This window comes from Cryptotermes secundus, unplaced genomic scaffold, assembly GCF_002891405.2.
Source record: "Cryptotermes secundus unplaced genomic scaffold, Csec_1.0 scaffold736, whole genome shotgun sequence".
NCBI lineage: Eukaryota > Metazoa > Arthropoda > Insecta > Blattodea > Kalotermitidae > Cryptotermes > Cryptotermes secundus.
Window position 1 is genome coordinate 648,031 of NW_019718280.1, and position 12,594 is coordinate 660,624.

Sequence of the window (12,594 nt, forward strand, 5' to 3'; positions counted from 1 at the left end):
ATGCAAATTTGTTTCTTACCTTTCTCAAAGAATCAAATCTACGTCGATGTAAGTGTATTCCATTTACTCGTAGTGATAATGTTAATCACAGTTGTACTGCCCCTGTCCAGGAGAACTTGCGAATTGCACGTCACCTCGCGCACAGCTGTACTGTTCCTCACTCGCGCAGTAGTAGGACTGGTATGACGTCACTGTTGATAACACACGCCACTAAGTCAAAATAGACGAAACGAGGGATAGAGATTGCAAGCCGCAGACAGCGGAAATACGTGTCTTGTGTATATGGATGAAAACGGAATGAAAATCTTGAGGTGGGACGTGATGATGATGATGATGATGATGATGATGGTCTTCATCATCGTCAAACGTTCAAACCGTCAGTGCGGCTTTTCAATCTTTGATGAGTATGAGGTTTTTTACATGAAGAAGTTGCATTCCCATCGCAAAGTCAGAGCATGCCAGGGTGTGACATTTGTGCGTGAATTTATATCTCTCCGTATCTTCCGTGTTTGTGTGAAGCGCAGCGTCTTTGCTTTGAGGGAAGCAGATCAGTTGCAACTACTTGAAAACCAAGCGTGCGGGTAGATACTTGGTTCTAACTGTGATTAATTGAGAGAGAAATTATAGGATTGGCTATCGTGACGGAGGAGGACCACATGATCTTGCCCAGTATATGCTATTTTGCATGTTTTGATAACAGTATATTTTTAGCATACATTCACTATTTTGAAAATATAAAGGTCTTGTAACATCACCGTGTTGTTTGTGTGTCTCCCCTATTTTTGATAGGCAACGGCTCTGTATATACGTTCCCGCGGCAAGGAATACATACCGTTGGACCAATGTCTTCCGTGCAATCGTTGCGTATCATACACTCGAGATACAGTAACACCAGTACATAGATTCTGAATCCGGGGAAATATGAATTAGTTTCATTATCGCTTGAATTATACTTCTGTGCGAAACCTTAAAGAAAGCTAACCGTATGATACCAGTCGTAATTATGAGAACCCATATTGTTTAAGCATCCTGTTGCATTTATATATCTTTAACAAAACACAATATATTCAGTCTTCAATGCAACTATTTTTCACATGTTTCGGCCTCAAACGACCATCATCAGGAGTTTTGTCTAGGCCACAACTGTCGCACACCAGAAAATGTTCATCTATATATNCTTTGTCTACGCCAAAACTGTTGCACCCCAGAAAATATTCACTATTTATACATGTGCAGATGTGATGGTTCTTGTTTACTTTACGTGATGTACACTCGATATTTATTTACATTGATTATTTCACTCATTTTCTAATTTAATTTTCGTTTGAAATTTCTTAGAATTACGAATATAATTCTTGCACCTCTGTTAGGGGCGCCGTCCACCTTTCCAGATGATATAGTTCTGTGTTGCTTCTATTCCGAAGCCCATTCTTTGTGTTATCATCTGTTCCTGTTTGTATGTTGTTCCTTGCCATGCGCATGATGATGTTAACTTTTGTGTGTTGACGTTTGAACACCCACATTAGGGTGCTGCTGTTTGGAAGTAGATGTGTATGGAATAGAAATATTTAGTATAAAGAGTAGTCATTACTTTTCTAATGTCGTTAATTTTCTTTGTTCCAGGTAAGTTTAAATTGAAGAGAATACGATCCATTGAAACCTGATGAATGTTTAATCTGTCCACGTACAATCTAACGCGACACCAGAAAGTAATTTTACGCAAAGAATATGACGACAGAGCATCAACTGACGTGTCTTCCAGGTAAGTAAAAACATTTCATTAATTAGGGCCTTTCTACTCTGCTCCTGCATGGAGGGACACAAGAAGAATTTTTAGGCATCGAAATTCTTGGACTGTGTTAGCATACATATATCGACCAATTATGATGCCTTATGTTTGACTAGACCCAGATATAATTTTATGTTTGCCACTTGAAATATCTCTCCGAGGTATCCAGTAATGTTGTCTTCCTTTTTAAAGCATTCAATTTTATGTCAACAGTGAAGAGATTACATGATTCCCAGTTTCACCGTTTAATGTTAATGGCTCCCAATCGCTCTTTTCCGAAAATCTGACATTCATCCACTTAAACCCCAATGACAGTAAGCTGGGTAAGCACGTATGAATTTCACGCAATCTGTAAGTTTCCAAATATAATAAATTTTCCTTTAAGAGTATTCGGCTCTCTGTCCTCTGAATATGTTTCCACTCAGCCTCCTAACCACTGAGAACCGAGGGTTCGTTCCAGCAGAGAGTTAATCAGCCAGAGCGTAAAGCTAACTACGCTTCTCCTTGTAGTGCCAGGTTTAGGAATGTGTGAAGCTTTACTTGCACTCTCCCATATGTCAAAATGACTTCGTGCTGAATTACGACTGGCTCAGGTATAACTTTACTTTGCCTCTATTTGGTCCCTTGCAAGCAGTACAATACAGATATGCATAAGGCTGATGATGTGCCCCCCCAGCCCATATCTCTTTTCGCTTATTCCCGGGTTACAACTTCTAAAACACTGAATCCAATTAAATTAGTTCAGAATCTGCAGTAAGATTTACCGGACGAGATTGGCGTTGGCTCTTATTAAACAGGCGCAACTTCAGGTTCACAGGTACTTGAAACCTAATACAATACTTTCCTCCAAACTGTTCCTTTTACCGCAATTAAGGAATGGCACGTGGATATATAAAATGTCGTTATATGTCTCTGAAATCTACATATTTTCTTTGTTACGCGATTCGGGTTGAGGAATAAAATGTGACGCTTTTGCAGTCCCAAACTACAAGCAACTCAGTCCACGGTGGCAATTTTGAATGCTTAGTTCTGCAAGGAGACTGTAGCAGCATACAAAACTTCGAGAGTAATTAAGCGAATTTGAGCTACATGTCTATTTCAGATAAGGAATCATTGCCCGAAAATTACGAGTATTTCTCTGTATGCTTAAGTTTTAAAATGATGCTGATGATTATTATGATGACGAGGATGGTGGTGGTGGTAAACAGCAGCTACTCCAAGGTTTAGGCCCCTTGACGTGTTCTGTCTTTTTTTTTCTGACTACCTGGACCGTCGTTTTGGAGCCAGACTTTTCTCTCGACTTTCTATTATATTCGTCTGACATAACTCTTGACAAAATTGATGTTGATAATTTTAAAATACGTTCTAAATAATACCGTTGATGATTTTACCCCCTCTCCTACGATAAATGTACAATGGAAATTACGATGAACAAACCTATGTCTCTATTGTTAATTAGATTTTCAAAGAATAAGCATTCGTTGCCACATACCCCCCACAAATATATATTGTTAACTTCTGTTGAAAAAGCTCAGCTATGGTTGTTTAAGACGAAAGTAGTTATGAAATGTATTTCTATCGCCAAGAAGTTCACACCTGATTAAAAAAAAAAGAGTTGTTAAGGAAGCATTTTGAATGCGAATTCAATTGTGGTATCAAAGAAGTCCACGGTACGTACGGAAGATTTTCATCAGTTTATTGTATTAAGTGCGGGTTATTTTACGAAGGTATCAGCAGTTAGACCGTACGTTGCCGAACGATAGCATGACAGTACGAAGGAAGGAGGTAACCCCCCACCCCACCCATTTGCCTGGAGGGACTGAGGAACCCGACAATGACCCTCAGACAAGATGCCTACTTCTCCAACTGTGGTTTGAATAGAGCTCCTTCAGAATAGAAGTCTAGAGCCTTTTCTTTTTGTTTTTTTTTGGGTGGTTGAGTCCAGCTGGGTCCACTCGGCACGGCGGCCACTGATTGGCCTATTGTACCTGCCCCGGCTGACTATGATGATGATGGAGAATTTGGTGGAATGAATATTGGCAGGGGAACCGAAGTACTCGGAGAAAAACCGCCCCAGCGACACTATGTCCACCACAAATCGCACTTGACCAGACCTAGGATCGAACCCAGGCCGCCGCAGTGGGAAGCCAGCGACTAACCGCTTGAGCTATGGCTGCGGTCAGTCTAGAGCCTTACTGGCACGCATGATACACGGCCGTGTAAACTGTGAAGCAGTTCTGACTGGAGCAGCAACAAAGACAAATATATCAACAATGACAGTAACGAATAGGTCCACATTTCTTGATCTTTCATTAGTTGGAGGTGAGTGATCAATTTCACGCCCTGGTCGCTTTACCCCCGGGGATAGAGCTCCCGGTGTCCGCTGGGTGCCCGCTGGACGTCGTGGAGAAGAGAAAAGCAACAAAACAACAATAATAAAATAGATAATTTGGCCTTTTTATGAGAACAAATGTTTATCTTAAGGGAAGCATCTCGAAATTCTGTCCTGAGTGTGACTTTCCCATAAATTTCGTGTGAAAGAGATCATACACCCTGAATCTACATCCGTTACACCCTTGCTGACTTGTGTCATTTTCTTCTTTCTTCGTACCTGTATGAATGTAATCCTTGTGGAATATATTTCTGAGGACAATGACTAAAAATTTATTACTGTATTTAATTGTATATAATAAGGTTTTAATTTTTAAACGTCAACAGAATGCCGTGAATGAATTCATACTGTAGCTGTCTTTGATTTTGGAGATAACACTTTCGAATTTTCTCGGGATATATCGTATACAGGAGCTTTCTCGGGGCTCTCTCTTCTTCTTGGAAGAGTGTCCTCATAGTAATTTCTAGTAAATGACTCATTTCCTCGCGGTTCCTTACAAAGTGTCCATCTCTAATAAGAAGTTTGTCAACGTGGAAGATACCAATACACTGTGCAGCAGCTGAAGAGAAATTGGAAACCTGAGAGAGGTCATCAGTTTCCTTAACACACAACTGAAGACAGAGCAGACTCTTCACCTTTGACTTGGTGTTATTTCTATGGTTCACGGAAAGAAAAATACAAATTCTGATTTGGTAGGCAGAATTTACGTAGAAAGAATCAACGTACATATGAATGTTTCATGCACAATTTGTGATTCATATATGATCTGTCATCGTGATAGATTTAATACGCCTGGACACAGAAAGCGATGAATAATTGCATGAATTCGAAAATAAACCTCAGTATTTCCAACAAAATGTCCACTGTCGTGTCAGTGTTTGAATTAGGTACATTCAGCGATGATTGAATAACCTAGGAGCTTCTGCTAAAACAAGCAGAAAGGTACATAAAACGTAGGAAATATCGACGTTTCATTAATTAAACGACTCGCCTCTGCATTTTCCCAGAACTCACGTGAAGAATCGCATAAAATTTGTGTAAAATTTTGTCATTCTCAGCCACATCCTGGTTTATTCGACGATGCTGTATGTGTCTCAGATTGTGTGTCATCTTAATGAAGAATGAGTGAAAATAATTTGCAATGAAGCATCGTAACCTAGTTCCAGAATTACCTCATGATTTATCTGGAGAGCCTCACGGGGACTGTGAATATCTAGTGCCAGAAAATCCGCTCCTGAATGCAGATCACTTGTACTATCCACTAGACCACGAAATTTGGAGCCAGTCATAACAAATTTTACATTCGTACCCGACCCAAAATGCCTCATTACGTCAGTGACTTGTATTAAAGTAAAACCTGTATGAAATGGAACCGTATGGGACCGGATTTCTTATCCGTTCAAGTGAGGTTACAATATATACAGTATTTGAAATAAAATTTTAGATTATTATAACTACATTATCCCGTGTATCGCTTCGTCTTATGTACAAGATCTGCATTGTTCTAAATTGTATGTTGTTTGCGGCAGTGCAATAATAGTTTCTGCATTCATGTTGCTGATCGAGAGGCTTGACTGCCAATCAAATTCTAGTTTTGAAATTTATACGGAATTACTATGATGTAGCGAAAATTCCTTAAGTTCTCTGATTGTGTTCGAAACATCTTAGTATATCCTAAGTGTGCATTCAGGTTGTTTTTGCGAAGTTCCATCTGTTTCCTATTCCGCCGTTTTGTCAACATATTTGAACCTCGAAATCTCGTACGTAGCCTGGTTGAGATCCTCCTGGAGATTTTGGACTGCTGCTTTCTTAGCTTTCGCCGTCAGTTAATTCGTTGGTTGAAAATCTTGCTTTCTCCAAACATGTGCACTCTGTTGTGAAAAGAGGAACTTTAAACAAAACACAGCCAATTACGTTTTCAGGAAAAAATTTACCTCGGAATGTGAGATTGACGTTCTCTGTGGATTACTGCCCTCTGAGTTGTCAAGCATTGTAGCGTGGTGGACGTGCACCCTCGTTTTGGTGGGATGTAATTCTTCCATTACCAGGACAAGCGTCAGCCAAGAGTGGACAACTGTGTTGCGGATAGAACGAAAGGGACAACGTAGCCAGGAGCGAGAGTACCAGACTAAAAGAGACATGGTAAGAAATGGGGACTTCCGAACGGACCAATATGCTAAAGTAGATAGGATAAAAGTGGCCGTGAGAGATAACAGAGGTTTCGGGAGTCACGGGTAACGAAATAACTAAACACTATTCAATGCTCAGGTTACTGTGTTCTTAGCAGTTCTCTATCGTATCATATAGCGTAATGTAACTGATTCGAACAACGCGTTGCCAGGCAACAGCTCTGTACACACGGTCCAACAAGCAACAATAGATGCGGCTGTGTCTTCTATGTAGTCAGCACAACGCCAAGCGCTGATAACGGACAAATGAACTCGCAGTAAGAAACATGACACGTATTTTCTGTGTGGTCTGTGCCATGCAACAAGAGATGTGCTGTGTTTTCTGTACGTAATCCGGACCGAACGGATAAAAGAAAATTTGTAAATGGGGACTGACTTGAATACCGAAGTTCCGAGGGAAGAACAATGTGGCCAGAAGAAGAATTAGAGGACTTAGTGTGAGGCGATACATGTGCTGTAGTACAGCAGTGTATTTTAGTGAGACTTTTACAGTTCCCTTTGTTATAAATCCGTTTTTAGTAAACGGATAGCGAAGATTAGTGGAAATAGACTGAGAATATTAGTGTGGAGTGATTGTAAATTGTGTTAATCAGCAATTGTGTAATAATTATTTGTAGTTATGACCTGTAGGTGGTTAATAAATCCAATTACCAAACCGAACCCCGTCTTTAGTCACTAATAAACGTGACTATATCATATCATACAGTATCATATCTTCGTATCGTATCAATTCATAGGCTTACTCTGAATGATTCGGCGTGTCTAAGTTACAAGGTTGCAGTATCGATGTGAAACACTGCTTGGCCACGCAGTTGTGTCATGACGAAGAATGAAATGGAGATCAATTATTTGAATGCCGGAGATTCCTTTTCCGTTCCTCGAGCTAGATACTTTTAAAATAGGCCAGAAAATACCAAGGTTGTTACCTCCATTATACTTCCAGTTACAGTGCTTCGCGACCAACCCATCAGTTATTATTTAACTCTGAATACGTAATTGAATTTGAACTATCAACGTCAAGGATCTGTGTAAGCATTGCAGCTCCTGTCTGTCCCAAATAAAACGGCCTGTGTTACGTAAGTTCATGCCCATGCGCTTACGTCATAGCTCAGGACGGCTGTAAGTGTGTAGGCCCACATATTCGCCGCAGACTGTCCTGAATGTATGCTCCTTTGCTCCGTATTATACTTAGTCCTGGTTGATTTCAGGAGTCAGGATAACTCATTCGGTATATCGAAGGTCTGGACAGAGAGGGAGTGATTCCCGGCAGAGGAAAGGGAATTTTTTTCTTTTCTCCAGAAATATCCATACTTCCTATTCAATTGGTACCCGGAGTTGTTTCCTGGGGGTGAAGCGACCGGTGTGTGAGGCTGACAACTCACGTCCATCTAGTTCCGAGGTCGAGAGCGCTGGGCAGATACCTCCACTCCCCAGTACGTCTTCATTGTGTTGTACTTAACTAAATATGGGGACGGCTTTAACTTTTCCAGCTTCAGATGAATGACTTACATAGGTTCATCATGTGTTTGCTGATTATAGTTTTCTTTATAAAGTAAAATTGTTCCTGTGCTTAACTAGTTAAGTGTTACGCCATTATTGGGAGCACGCTGTAGCGTAGTTGGTTGAGTCCCAATGCTACAAGCTGGAAGGTTGCGGATTCGAATTCCGGTAAGGTAGATTTTTCAATTTACCTAACTTTTCCAGCCGTACCCTGGCCCTTGGGTCGACTCAGCCGCTAACAGAAATGAGTACCAGGAGCTGTGAGCCTATTATCTTGAAAATGTGGGAACCTCGACGTCTCAGAACCCTATGGGCCTTCACGGCCTGTTACAGGGACATCTTTACCTTTTTGCTTGACCTCGGTACTAATTGCAGGTGAATGAGCAGCTTCACGTCTCAGCCCCTTTACGACCAAGGCAAGAACCCGCATACCAACTGAATACGAGGCTGGATGTGACCCAGAACCGGACTACTTGAGCTCTCAGAGGTCGAGGGCCTCGGGGAAGACGTGAAGCAGCGCATGGTGTAGCACCAGTGACATCTGTTTTGTGCTTCTTATGCATCGGCTGTTTAGAGGGTCACTGTGTAACCTAAGGAGGCGGATCGCAATGACTGTAAGACGGACAGATGAGTGGAACTGCAAAGGAATACGAGAAAATGAGGAAAAGAAATGAAAGGGAATAATGGGCTGAAGTGTAGGAGAAAGGAAATGAGATACTAAGATAAAACGGAAAGTTTTCTCCCGAAAGACCCAACCTCACTTCCGGTTGACGGAATAAGACTGGGTTCTGTCGCTGTGTCATGTAGCAACTCACGGCCGCTTTGTTACATTTCCCTCGATACTACACGGCGTGTACGCACAGAATAAATATTGTTAAAGCGAGTATGACTAATTTGCTAGGAAAGCTTACCTGCGCAAGCGCTGAAGGGTCACCACTATCATACACGTATGAGGGCATATGTTATTGCGGTATTACCTTCATGTTTGTGGCTATAGATTCACGTTTTAATTGAACTGCATTGAATTCCCTCACAATGACTGTGTAATTTGTCTGACAGACGAAGTTATTCCACATTAAATTTTCAATGGACATTGTATGGCAGTCGAAAACATAAAAAAATGACGTAAATTAATTAACATTACATAACATTGGCTTAGTTGTTCCGTATGACAGTTGTCATCCTCTCCGTGTTACTGTGTTCATCAGTAGTCCCGTACACTGACATATATTCATCAAGTGACTATGCTACTCACTGAAAAAAAAAAAAAGTTTGTTTTGCAGAAGACTTGAAATTCACTCACATAGTCCAAGAAATTCTTCGTTTTTATGTAGCTCTAAGGTTCGTTGTACTAGATTCTATTTTAAGCAAGCTGAATCCGTCAGACTCCTAACTTGATATTTCTGGAAGATTAACTTCAATTCCATTCCTTCTATATTTAGGTGTCCTGAATTGTAGGCTGTATATTTCCAACGTACTTTGTCTCTGAATTGTGTACAAGCATCTGTTTCTTGGCTCTCCATTCGTGATACATTCTCTGACCATCTAATTACTTCTGATTTAGTCATCCCCTAAATACTGAGGGTACTTTCATACATTCATGGGAAGGAAATTAAAATTCATCCAGTCCTGCGCTCCCTTCCTCTTGTCTTTGAGGGCTTCCAACAGAACCACCAGACTACTAGCAGAACACAGAGGGTTATTATAATGAAACCAATCCCCATGATCACCGACATCTCATTAGAATGTGTTGTCTTGGAGCATATTTCAGGATCGCTGAGCAACTGCCATGAAGAACCGTTGTAAATGTCCGGATAATGACAAACAGCGTTTGTAGCTACGTTTCTCTCTGCACACCACAACATTGTGACGCGAAGTTGACAATCACAAACAAATGGATTTCCTGATAGATAGAGTTTCTTTAGAGAGACGAGAGGAGTAAGCAGTTGCTTGCTCAGGAATATAAGGCTGTTGTTTGATAGCTTCAGATATTTCAGTTTCAGCTGTGATGCGAAAAGCCTCTCGTCCGTTAGAGACATCAGTCTGTTATTCGTGATATCAAGGGTCCATAATTCAGTGAGGTTCACAAACAGGCGACTGTGCAAATGCTGTAGATGGTTCCTACTCAGATCCAAGCGCGTGAGTTCTGTTAAGTGGCTGAATACATTAGGTTCCAATGTCATCAGACCCGTGTTCTTAAGAATGAGAACTGAAAGTGAGGGTGAATTTATTGGATACGTGTTGTCGTGAAGGCCCTCCAATTTGACATCCGTGCAGTCCATTTTAAGAATATAGCTCATGTATATGCATACTTTGGACCTGTCTGAAGATGCACCACAATTATGGATTGATATTAATGTTATCCATATCCAGCACCCTAGGCAGGCCATTTTCTGTAATAGGAAACAAATAAGCGGTTTTAAAAGTCAGGTAAGAATAAAAATATATTCAAGGGAGAATTATACTTTCTTTCGCGTATCACCGTCTCCGCTAATAAGCAAACATAAAAACTAATTATTATGAAATTTCATGATATGCTTTGAGATAAAGTTACGTGCAAATTATCAGGCATAATATCACGTATTCACATCCTTCGAAAATGTTTACAATTTTATGCGTAACGAAAGCAGAAGTTTAGTCTCAGAACTTGTACAACTACTTGCGAGGCCTAGTTATAGTTAGGAAGGTAATATTAAAATTCAAAGGTATTAATTACTAGGAACTGACTGTCTCGGGACAGGTTCTAGTGGCTCGTTCTTATTTATTTAGGTCACTCATAACTTATTTAACGATGCTGCATGCGTGCCTCAGACTTGCAGTGTCGAATGGTTTGATGTTTAGTGAATATTGAATTGAAATGAAGCATTAGTGGCCTAACTTGGGTTGTTTCTCGGTATGTGATTAGAGGAACTTGGGAACGTCGCGAAAAGCGACGCTCGGGGTACGCAGTTGTCTGGCCGAAATTTGAACTTGGGGCTTAGGAGAACCGAAACGGGCCCACCCACTCGACCGCCCCGTTACATACACTTGCTCTTGTAGACACGGTACCGAAACGTCAGGTTTCGTGAAGGCCGGAAATTCCATTGCAATCTGAGCGATTATCGGCTTTCAGAATGAACTCGGTTTGCCACCTGCTTTCACGCTAGGCTTATTCGATCCTGAAGGTGGAGGTGATATGTTCCTCCGAAACGTCTGTAGACATTCAACAGACTACACGGAATTTATCCCAGAAGATAGTTCTCTTCATAACCACCGCCTTAAAATCCTCAAATCTTACATATCGTGACATGACGTCTGAAACCCGGAAGTTTTCAATCGGAAGAGCACAACAGAGATGTCCGTTACTAGACAACGGTTAGCTAAACACGTTCCTGAGTGTTAGGCTGTCAACGACAATACACGTCCTTTGCTGGGCAGTGGATTTAGCTGCCACGGCATTACAGACTTGTCCGAGACAACACAGACGTGAACAGCAAAATAGAACCTTTGAAGGCGGTGATTTCTGTAAGGTTCTCCCGAAATTACGAAAGCAGAGGAATTCACCAGACAGAACAATGAGTCGTATTGAGCAGCAGAAGACTAGAGACCAGCCCGAGAACCGTGAGAAATGCAGTGAGAGATTCGTTATTCAGAATTGGTTCAACGTTTGAGCTGTTATAATCAATTGTATTTGTAACAATGGCGTCCAGTACATCCAATAATCAGATCTAGAACCCACAATTACTACTCACTGCCACCCTATATACAAGACAATGTGTTTATGGAGCTGCTTCTCCCAAAGAGAAGAGGAAATGCAGCTTTGCATTCACTCTGTGTTGTTATTTTCAGTTGTGCATTAAGCGACAATAGAAGGAGATCTTTTCAGTGTTAGTCACCTTACAGCATTTCTGGTCGCCCCATTCACTGGTCTCTGAAACGTAATTGTGAACGGACACTTCCTGATGTGAATATTTTATAATTTTCGGTGGCCCACATTGGCATGCCTAGCACATCAAGCTTCATTAAACTCTGTAAGTAGGTCGGTTGCTTGGTTTTAAAGTTAGTTGAAGGAGATAGGGAGACACGAAGACACGTCGACCCGAATAGGTTGGTTCAGCGTTAACCTGACCCGTACTCCACTATTATGCGGTCTGAACATTGACATAGACACGGGCTATGCGAAGTCGGATATGACGTATGCTTTCTGAGTCAATTGAGGAGAATACTAGGATAGTACCCTGCAATGAAGGCCGATCGCTTCCTCTTTAGTTCTTTGTGAACCTCACGCGGCTGTAAATAAATACAGCTTCATATTACGAGGCGTGGGCGTACTTCTAGGCTCTCGGAACCGTGTACACTCGTCTATATGAAACGTAAACATACGTAAGCCACCTCAAGGTTTACTTTGTTGTTGAAGGTAGAAGGGTGAGGCCTAGTGATGATGTGTACGCGGGTGATCGCGTGAGTGTTTGAGGATTTAGTCTAGGGTTTGAGTGAGTGTGAGTGATTGAAAAATGTTATGCACGAGTGTGAGCGAGCGAGTGACTGAATTGATGCATATGTGAGCGTGTTGCTGGGTAAATAAAGTGTGAGTTAGGTACTAAGTTATGCGGCCTCCGTAGTCTAGAGGTAACGTTCCCACCTCATGACTCGTGGTACGCGGGTTCAAATACCCGGCGGGGGTCGTCGAATTTTTAAGGGCGGAAAAAATCAGGGAACAAGTCCTCCGGGAGGGACTTTAAGCT

General features: G+C 41.4%; 2 protein-coding genes across 3 annotated transcripts in view; one reads left to right on the top strand and one right to left on the bottom strand.

Moving 5' to 3' along the window:
- Window positions 1-135, bottom strand: part of LOC111875476 (slit homolog 1 protein-like) — a 162,113-nt gene extending 161,978 nt beyond the window's left edge. For both annotated transcript variants that reach the window (XM_033755863.1, XM_023871764.2), the window contains exon 1: window positions 20-135. The gene's annotated coding sequence lies outside the window, so the exon portion shown is untranslated. The remainder of the gene's footprint in view (window positions 1-19) is intronic.
- The window catches only part of LOC111875469 (neuroligin-3-like), a 1,112,233-nt gene that overhangs the window by 262,369 nt on the left and 837,270 nt on the right, over window positions 1-12,594 (top strand). The gene's annotated exons all lie outside the window — the stretch shown is intronic.